We start from the raw sequence: 11,332 nt of genomic DNA on the forward strand, positions 1-11,332 counted from the left end.
GAGATCCACATTTTCCTTACTAGAAGTTTCACCCTTATTTTTAGGAACATACATTAATTTGGCAACTTTGGTGGTAGGAGGATTTGGTGTATTCCTTACGGCAGAAAAAAGCGGACCCTAAGTTGGTAATAATACCCTAAAGTTTATCAATTCTAGTGGAATCTTGGTCTATTCTTTCATTAACTACGGGTTCTTTTTCTTTAAAACTTTTCAGAGTAACTCCTACCTTAGATCCATATTGGGTAATTTGGTTATGGATCTTTTTATCCAAATTCTCAATCAATTCCACAGTGGCAACTTTATTTTCAATAATTTCAAGCCTTTGCATAACATGTTACAAAGTTAACATAGTTCCATTAACCAAGGGAGGTGGTGTGCCAAACAAATCTATCATAGCATTATAATAATCAAAGGTATGGATACCCAAGAAATTTCCTCTGGTAATGGTATCAAGAATATATCTATTCCAAGGAGTGATGCCTACATAAAAATTGCGAAGAAGAACGGAAGTAGATTGCTTTCTAGTAGATCTATTTTGCGCATTGCAAATTTTGTACCAAGCATTTTTTAGGTTTTCTCCCTCCCTTTGTTTAAAATTAAGGACTTCATTCTCGGGAGATAAAGGAGTGGATAAAAGACTAACCATGACGACACATGGGATACAAAGAGGCAAGCAAAGGAAAAGGCGAACGGAAAATGAGAGCGAATAAACGACAAGGGTGAAGTGGGGGAGAGGAAAACGAGAGGCAAATGGCAAATAATGTAATGCGAGGGATAAGAGTTTGTGATGGGTACTTGGTATGTCTTGACTTGTGCGTAGACTCCCCGGCAACGGCGCCAGAAATCCTTCTTGCTACCTCTTGAGCATGCGTTGATTTTCTCTTGAAGAGGAAAGGGTGATGCAACAAAGTAGCATAATTATTTCCCTCAATTTTTTAGAACCAAGGTATCAATCCAGTAGGAGGCCACACGCAAGTCCCTCGTACCTATTTAAATGTTATTGTGAATATGGTTAGTTCATAATCTTTGCTGAAAACTTGAATGGTAGCTTTACATATTTACAACAACAAGAGCAAACACAGTTTGTAAAAGTTTTTCTTTATCACTTTCAGTTTATCAACTGAATTGCTTGAGGACAAGCAAAGGTTTAAGCTTGGGGGAGTTGATACGTCTCCGTCGTATCTACTTTTCCAAACACTTTTTCCCTTGTTTTGGAAACTAACTTGCATGATTTGAATGGAACTAACCCGGACTGACGTTGTTTTCAGCAGAATTGCCATGGTGTTATTTGTGTGCAGAAATAAGAGTTCTCAGAATGACCTGGAAATCAACGGAGATTATTTTTGGAATATATAAAAAATACTGGAAGAAGAATCCACGTCAGGGCCCACACCCTGTCGACGAGGGTGGGGGCGCGCCTACCCCCCTGGGTGCGCCCCCTGCCTCGTGGGCCCCCTCACGCTCCACCGACCTCAACTCCAACTCCATATATTTGTGTTCGGGGAGAAAAAAAATCAGAGAGAAGGATTCATCGTGTTTTACAATACGGAGCCGCTGCCAAGCCCTAAACTCTCTCGGGAGGGCTGATCTGGAGTCCGTTCGGGGCTCCGGAGAGGGGAATCCGTCGCCATTGTCATCATCAACCTTCCTCCCTCACCAATTCCATGATGCTCACCGCCGTGCATGAGTAATTCCATCATAGGCTTGCTAGACGGTGATGGGTTGGATGAGATTTATCATGTAATTGAGTTAGTTTTGTTAGGATTTGATCCCTAGTATCCACTATGTTCTGAGATTGATGTTGCTATGACTTTGCTATACTTAATGCTTGTCACTAGGGCCCGAGTGAGATGATTTCAGATCTGAACCTATTATGTTTTCATGAATATATGTGAGTTCTTGATCCTATCTTGCAAGTCTATAGTCACCTACTATGTGTTATGATCCGGCAACCCCGAAGTGACAATAATTGGGACCACTCCCGGTGATGACCGTAGTTTGATGAGTTCATGTATTCACTATGTGTTAATGCTTTGGTCCGGTACTCTATTAAAAGGAGGCATTAATATCCCTTAGTTTCCAATAGGACCCCGTTGCCACGGGAGGGTAGGACAAAAGATGCCATGCAAGTTCTTTTCCATAAGCACGTATGACTATATTCAGAATACATGCCTATATTACATTGATGAATTGGAGCTAGTTCTGTGTCACCCTATATTATAACTGTTGCATGAATAATCGCATCCGGCATAATTATCCATCATTGATCCATTGCCTACGAGCTTTTCATATGTTGTTCTTTGCTTATTTACTTTTCCGTTGCTACTGTTACAATCACTATGAAACCAAAAATATTACTTTTGCTACCGTTACCACTATTATCATATTACTTTGCTACTAAATAGCTTGCTGCAGATATTAAGTCTCCACGTGTGGTTGAATTGATAGCTCAGCTACTAATACTTGAGAATATTCTTTGGCTCCCCTTGTGTCGAATCAATAAATTTTGGTTGAATACTCTACCCTCGAAAACTGTTGCGATCCCCTATACTTGTGGGTTATCAAGGCCATTTTCTGGCGCCGTTGCCGGGGAGCATAGATCAATTCTTTGAGTCACTTGGGATTTATATCTGCTTATCATTATGAAGAACTTGAAAGATCAAACAACCAAGATTTTTGCCTTAACTATGAGGGGAGGTAAGGAAGTACCATCTAGCTCTACACTTGATTCACCTTCTGTTTTGACTAATCTTGCGACACCTACACATTCTATTGATTCTGATAGGTCGCATGTTATTGATGATGCCACTTCTGCTTTGCATGATACTTATGATGAAACTACTTCTATGCTTGATACTAATGTGCCACTTGGTGAATTTCTTGATGAACAACTTGCTAGGGTTAGAGAGAATGAAATTATTGAAACTGATAATATAGATGAAAGTGATGATGAAGATTCTCCCCCTAGATATGAATTGCCTGTTGTCCCCGAGGGTTATGTTATGGATGAAGAAACTGCTAGAGACTTCTTAGCTTGCAATGATGGGTCTGATCTTAAGAAATTATTAGCTAAGCTTAAAGAAAATTCTTTGAATGCTAGAATGAAATATGACCCTGCTTTTGCTACTTCACCTATCTTTATTACTGATAAGGATTATGATTTCTCTGTTGATCCTGATATAATTACTTTGGTTGAATCTATTCCTTTCTATTGCTATGAATCTGAAACTGTTGTGGAACATCTTACTAAATTAAATCATATAGCTACCCTGTTCACTAATGATGAAAAAACGCGCTACTATTATATCCTTAAATTATGTTCGTTCTCATTAAAGGGTGATGCTAAGATATGGTTTAATTCTCTTGATCCTGGTTGTGTGTGTAGTCCCCAGGATATGATTTACTACATTTCTGCTAAATATTTCCCCGCTCATAAGAAACAAGCTGCTTTAAGGGAAATATATAATTTTGTGCAAATTGAAGAAGAGAGTCTCCCACAATCTTGGGGGAGGCTTCTCCAATTACTTAATGCTTTTCCTGATCATCCTCTCAAGAAAAATGAAATACTTGATATCTTTTATAATCGACTAAACCGATGCTTCCAGAGACCACCTGGATAGTTGTGCTGGTTATGTTTTTAGGGAAAGAAAAGTTGATCAAGCTGAAATTCTATTGAATAATATGTTTACTATGAAAATAATTGGACACTTCCTGAACCAACTTTTAATCCAACTCCGAAGAAAAAGGGTATTCTATTTCTCAGTCCCGAAGGTATGCAACAGGCAAAGAAATCTATGAAAGAAAAAGGTATAAAAGCTGAAGATGTTAAGAACTTACCTCCCGTTGAAGAAATACATGGTCTTAATTCATCATCTATTTAAGAAACACACGGTCTTGATAACCCGAAACAGGTAGTAAAGGTAAATTATCTCTATAGATTTGATGAAGGTGATATTCCTCGTAATAAGTCTGCTAGCCAATGCTTAGATGAGTTTGATAATTTTATGGTTAAGAAAGAAGACTTTAATGCTTATGTTGGTAGACAATTGAAACACAATGCTTATATGATTGAACACTTGAGTGATTATATGGCTAGTGTTAAAGGTGAACTTAAACTTACTAGTAAACATGCTTCTATGGTTACCACTCAAGTAGAACAAGTGCTTAAGGCTCAGAATGATTTGCTCAATGAATTAAATAATAATAAGAATGATAATGCTATTAGAGTTATGACTAGAGGTGGTAAAATGACTCAGGAACCTCTGTATCCTGAGGGCCATCCTAAGAGAATTGAGCAAGATTCTCAGAGAACCAATGCTGATGCACCTAGTCCTACTAAGAGGAAGAAAAAGAAAAATGATAGGACTTTGCATGCTTCTAGTGAACCTGTTGTTGACACACCTGAGAATCCCAATGATATTTCTATTTCTGATGCTGAAAAATAATCTGGTAATGAACATAAACCTAGTGATAATGTTAATGATGATGTTCATGATGATGCTCAACCTAGTAATGATAATGATGTAGAGATTGAACCTGTTGTTGATCTTGATAACCAACAATCAAATAATCAACATTATGATAAGAGAGACTTTGTTGCTAGGAAGCACGGTAAAGAAAGAGAACCATGGGTTCATAAACCCATGCCTTTTCCTCCTAAACCATCCAAGAAAAAGGATGATGAGGATTTTGAGCGCTTTTTTGAAATGATTAGACCTATCTTTTTGCGTATGCGTTTGACTAATATGCTTAAAATGAACCATTATACTAAGTATATGAAGGAAATTGTTACAAATAAAAGAAAGATACCGCAAGCTGAAATTTCCACCATGCTTGCTAATTATACTTTTAAGGGTGGAATACCAAAGAAACTTGGATATCCAGGAGTACCAACTATACCATGCTCCATTAAAAGAAACTATGTTAAAACTGTTTTATGTGATCTTGGAGCGGGTGTCAGTGTTATGCCTCTCTCTTTAAATCGTAGACTTGATCTGAATAAGTTGACACCTACTGAAATATCTTTGCAAATGGCTAATAAATCAACTGATATACATGTCGGTATTTGTGAGGATGTGCCTGTTGTGGTTGCAAACGTTACTATTTTAACGGACTTTGTTATTCTTGATATTCCCGAGGACGATAGTATGTCTATTATTTTTGGAAGACCCTTTTTGAATACTGCAAGGGCTGTTATTGATTGCAACAAAGGCAATGTCACTTTTCATGTCAATGGTAATGAGCATACGGTACACTTCCTGAGGAAACAACCTCAAGTCCACAATATCAATTCCATTGAAAAAATTTCATCGATTATTTTTGGAGGTTTTGAATTTCCTCTTCCTACTGTCAAGAAGAAATATGATAGTCTTATTGTTGGGGACATGCATATCCCCATTGAGGTAACCTACTGTTATTCGAAAATTCTCGGGTTTCATGTTATTCGAAATGAGTTTGTTAACATCGAAATGAGTTTGTTAACAAGATCAGATCAACCTTCTTAGTGGATTCCTTTTGATGAGCATGAGATGGATGAATTTAGAAAACACAACTCCCTGTACCCTCTTTTTACTTTCTGTTATTTATATTAAAGAAAGCAAAAATAGTATTTTCTGTCTGTTTTCTGAATTATCTGTGCAATAAAAAATACCTCGAAAATAAAAGTTCTCCAAATGCCCTGAAAATTTAATATGTTTTTTTCTGGAATATTTGAGAATATCTGGCACTGAGAACACATCAGGGGGAGCCAGCACCTGGCCACGAGGGTCCAGGGCGTACCCTACCCCCTGGGCGCGCCCCCTGCCTCATGGCCCCTGGTGGCCCCCTCCACTTATTCCGCCACCACACACTCCTTCTTCCTCCCAAAAAAATCACCAACCAGCTCAAGCACGAGTTCTAGCTCATCTTGCAGCCATTTTCGATCTCCTTCCTCAAAGCTCCATTGACAAAACTGCTTTGGGGGATTGTTCTTTGGTATGTGACTCCTCAAATTGTCCAATTAGTTTTTGTTCTAGTGCTTTATTTATTGCAAATTTTTGCTTCCTAGGTGACCCTGTTCTTGAGCTTGCATGTCAAATTTATATGGTCCCAAGTAGTTCTAATGCATGATATAGTCTCTAGGAACTTGTGGGACTAGTTGCTATCAATTTTGTTGAGTTTGGTTCACTTTTATTTTGAGTTACTAAAAATTTCAGAAATTTTCAGAAAAAGATGAAGAGATTTTTGACGGGCTCATCGAGCCGAAGCTCAAAGGATAAACAAAGTGAAGAGAACAAGAAGCCCAAGTATAATCTCCCTCGTACTGTGGAGGTTCGGCCATATGAATGGCCTTGTGATGAGTTCTCGAAAGAGGTCGGGATTCATGAAGATTTTTATCATTTGGCTGAGAATGCAGGCCTCACCGCCTTCCTCCACAACCAACGTGAACAGTATCTCTTACTCACCAATATCTTTGTGCAAAACTTTCATTTCCATGCTAGGAGCTCACCACCCTCGGTGGAATTTTATTTATATGATGAGCATAAGGAGATGTCACTTCGTGATTTTTGTCGGGTTTGTTTGATACCTTTTGAGGGCAGCATAGAGGAACCACATCGTGATGATGTGGAGGGATTTATTGATATGATTGTTGTAGGGGAAACAAGGAAAGTTTCCGATGCAAGAATCACTAGCATACATTTTCCTGTTCTACGTTACTTTTCAATATTTGCTAGTAGATGCTTAATTGGTCGCGGGAACTGTGGGAACCTTAGTGCTCCTGATATTGTTATTTTGTGCCATAGCTTGTTTCAAGATACTACTTTCAGTTTAGGCGCTATTGTTGCTAAACTTTAAACCTGAACCGTACTAAGGGCCCCGTCCTTGGAGGCATCTTTGCCTCGCGCCTAGCTGCACACTTTAACATACCTATTAGGCATTATGAGAAAGAGGAAAAGTTGCTGCCTAATATTTTTCTAGATTATAAGAGCATGATAGCGCATGATTTTATTGTTAAGAATAAGAAAAAGATGCTTAACTATAGACTGATTTTTGGTAAGAATAACTTTGAGACTATTACCTTGCCTGCTCCCTCTTTGTTTAACATATTTTCAGGCAAGTACCTTGTTTTGCCGGAGGACGTTTATGCATACTGGAGCGTGACACCAGCTCCAGAGCCTGAGCCGGAACCACCCCTGGACCCTTATCGACAGTCAATTTACCAGTGGGAACCGGAGGAGATCGCCAACCAGTGGCACCCAGAGGACACTCCTCCTTACACCGGAGAGGGTCACTTCGATCAAAAGCCTAAGTTTGCGGGAGTACGTATCTCTCACCGACATCACATTCATGTTCACACACTCATGCCAGTTATCGGTGCTCATACTCTTTCATTGTATCATCCATGGTAGTTTATTTTCATTTTCTCGTTTTCTTCTTGTGTGTTTGAAAAACCTTAAGAAAAACATAAAAAATTAGTTGTAGATTTTAGCTAGTTTACTTTCCATGCCTGTAGTAGTAGTAATTAAAAGAAAAACCCAAAAAGATTTCTCGTTCTTCTTTTACTTGTTGGGAGCTTTCTCGTGTAAATAGTTTTGTTTCTTTTCTTTTTTCCTTGGGGGTCAAGAGGAGAAGACCAAAATGAAAATGTTTAGTGGCTTTTATATGCATTATTGTTGATCTAACAAAGAGCCCATATTACCTTGTCTTCTCTCTTGAATTGAATGCTTGCAGATTCCAGCTTAGTCCAATGTACGTGCACTATTATTATTATCCATACTATTCGGTTGTGCAAGTGAAAGGCAATAATGATGATTATATGATGAACTTATTGAGATGAGAAAAGCTGGTATGAACTCGACCTCTCTTGTTTTTTGTAAATATGATTAGTTCATCATTCCTGATTCAGCCTATTATGGAAGAAACAAATTTGCAATGACAATTAGAGATTGTAGTTGCTTATGCCATGCTTAATTAGCTAGGAGCTTATAATGATTTACCTTGCGTGCCAACATGCTATTAAAATGGTTGTGATGTGGTATGATAGGGTGGTATCCTCTTTTTAACGATTCGAATGGCTTGACTTGGCACATGTTCACGCATGTGGTTGAAACAAAATCAACACAGCCCCTACGATATTTATGTTCATGGTGCACTATATCCTACTCATGCTTGCATTCGGTGTTGATTAAATTTAATGCATGTTCATGACTGTTGTCGCTCTCTAGCTGGTCGCTTCCCAGTCTTTTTCTAGCCTTCACTTGTACTAAGCGAGAATACTACTTATGCATCCAATTCCATAAACCCCAAAATTATTCCATATGAGTCACCATACCTGCCTATATATGGTATCTACTTGCCATTCCAAGTAAATTTGTATGTGCCAAACTCTAAACCTTCAAATAAATATTCTGTTTTGTATGCTCGAATAGCTCATGTATCAACTAGGGTTGTCTGTATCCTCCATGCTAGGCGGGTTATTCTCAAGAGGAATGGACTCCCCTCCTCACTCAAGAGAAAATGGCTGGTCACCGGGATGCCCAGTCCCATGCTTTATGCAGATAAATCAAAATAATTGCAAACAATACTTCCCCATGATTGTTGTTAGTTGGAGGCACCCGTTGTTTCGGGCAAGCCATGGATTGATGCTTGTTGGTGGTGGGGGAGTATAAACTTTACCATTTTGCTTGGGAACCGCCTATAATGTGTGTAGCATGGAAGATATCGAGATCTCTCGGTTGTTATGTTGATAATGAAAGTATACATCTCAAAATATTATTCATATCTATTTCAAAACCGAGCTCCGGCACCTCTACAAATCCCTGCTTCCCTCTGCGAAGGGCCTATCCATTTACTTTTATGTTGATTCATCATCCTCTTATTAAAAGCACTAGTTGGATAGTACCTCTATCATTTGCATCAATTACTGTTAGTTTACATTGAGTATGACTGTGACTGGATCTCTTTTACCATGAATTACAATGTCTAGTCAGTCCTTGATCTTTAAAGGTGATTTGCATTTAAGTTTTGCGGTCTCAGAAAGGGCTAGCGAGATACCATGTTGTTATATCATATCATGATTGTTTTGAGAAAGTGTTGTCATCCGAGATTTGTTATTATTGCTCGCTAGCTGATTATGCCATTGATATGAGTAATCATGAGACTTAAATGTTATTGTGAATATGGTTAGTTCATAATCTTTGCTGAAAACTTGAATGTTGGCTTTACATATTTACAACAATAAGAGAAAACAGAGTTTGTACAAGTTTTTCTTTCTCACTTTCAGTTTATCAACTGAATTGCTTGAGGACAAGAAAAGGTTTAAGCTTGGGGGGGAGTTGATACGTCTCCGTCGTATCTCATTTTCCAAACACTTTTGCCCTTGTTTTGGACTCTAACTTGCATGATTTGAATGGAACTAACCCAGACTGACGTTGTTTTCAACAGAATTGCCATGGTGTTATTTTTGTGCAGAAATAAAAGTTCTCGGAATGACCTGAAAATCAACGGAGATTATTTTTGGAATATATAAAAATACTGGAAGAAGAATCCACGTCAGGGAGCCCACACCCTGTCCACGAGGGTGGGGGCGAGCCTACCCCCTGGGCGCGCCCCCTGCCTCATGGGCACCCTGACGCTCCACCGACCTCAAATCCAACTCCATATATTCGTGTTTGGGGAGAAAAAATGAGAGAGAAGGATTCATCGCCTTTTACGATACGGAGCCGCCGCCAAGCCCTAAACTCTCTCGGGAGGGGAATCCGTCGCCATCATCATCATCAACCTTCCTTCATCACCAATTCCATGATGCTCACCGCCGTGCGTGAGTAATTCCATCGTAGGCTTGCTGGAAGGTGATGGGTTGGATGAGATTTATCATGTAATCGAGTTAGTTTTGTTAGGTTTGATCCCTAGTATCCACTATGTTTTGAGATTGATGTTGCTATGACTTTGCTATGCTTAATGCTTGTCACTAGGGCCCGAGTGCCATGATTTCAGATCTGAACCTATTATATTTTCATGAATATATGTGAGTTCTTGATCCTATCTTGCAAGTCTATAGTCACCTACTATGTGTTATGATCCGGCAACCCCAAAGTGGCAATAATTGGGACCACTCCCGGTGATGACCGTAGTTTGAGGAGTTCATGTATTCACTATGTATTAATGCTTTGGTCCGGTACTCTATTAAGAGGAGGCCTTAATATCCCTTAGTTTCCAATAGGACCCCGCTACCACGGGAGGGTAGGAAAAAAGATATCATGCAAGTTCTTTTCCGTAAGCACGTATGATTATATTCGGAATACATGCCTACATTATATTGATGAATTGGAGCTAGTTCCGTGTCATCCTATGTTATAACAGTTGCATGAATAATCGCATCCCGCATAATTATCCATCACTGATCCATTGCCTACGAGCATTTCATATATTGTTCTTCGCTTATTTACTTTTCCATTCCTACTGTTACAATCACTATAAAACCAAAAATATTACTTTTGCTACCGTTACCACTATTATCATATTACTTTGCTACTAAATACCTTGCTGCAGATATTAAGTTTCCAGGTGTGGTTGAATTAACAACTCAACTACTAATACTTGAGAATATTCTTTGGCTCCCCTTGTGTCGAATCAATAAATTTGGGTTGAACACTCTACCCTCGAAAACTGTTGCGATCCCCTATACTTGTGGGTTATTAATGATAAGTTAGTATTTTGGTATTTTTATGATAAAGATTAAAAGTAAAAATTGCAAAATAAACGGTGCCAGAAATAACTTGTTGACGGGAGATTAATATAATGGAGAATAGACCCGGGGGCCATAGGTTTCACTAGTGGTTTCTCTCAAGATAGCATAAGTATTACGGTGGGTGAACAAATTACTGTCGAGCAATTGATAGAAAAGCGAATAATTATGAGAATATCTAGGCATGATCATGTATATAGGCATCACGTCCGTGACAAGTAGACCGACTCCTGCCTGCATCTACTACTATTACTCCACACATCAACAGCTATCCAGCATGCATCTGGAGTATTAAGTTCATAAGAACAGAGTAACACATTAGGTAAGATGACATGATGTAGAGGGATAAACTCATGAAATATGATATAATCCCCATCCTTTTATCCTCGATGGCAACAATAAATACGTGTCGTTTCTCTTTCTATCACTGGGATCGAGCAACGCAAGATTGAACCCAAAGCTAAGCACTTCTCCCATTGCAAGAAAGATAAATCTTGTAGGCCAAACCAAACTGATAATTCAAAGAGACTTGCAAAGATAACAAATTATACATAAAAGAATTCAGAGGATATTCAAATATTGTTCATAGATAATCTTGATCATAAA

Source organism: Triticum dicoccoides, chromosome 5A (genome assembly GCF_002162155.2).
Source record: "Triticum dicoccoides isolate Atlit2015 ecotype Zavitan chromosome 5A, WEW_v2.0, whole genome shotgun sequence".
Classification (NCBI taxonomy): domain Eukaryota; kingdom Viridiplantae; phylum Streptophyta; class Magnoliopsida; order Poales; family Poaceae; genus Triticum; species Triticum dicoccoides.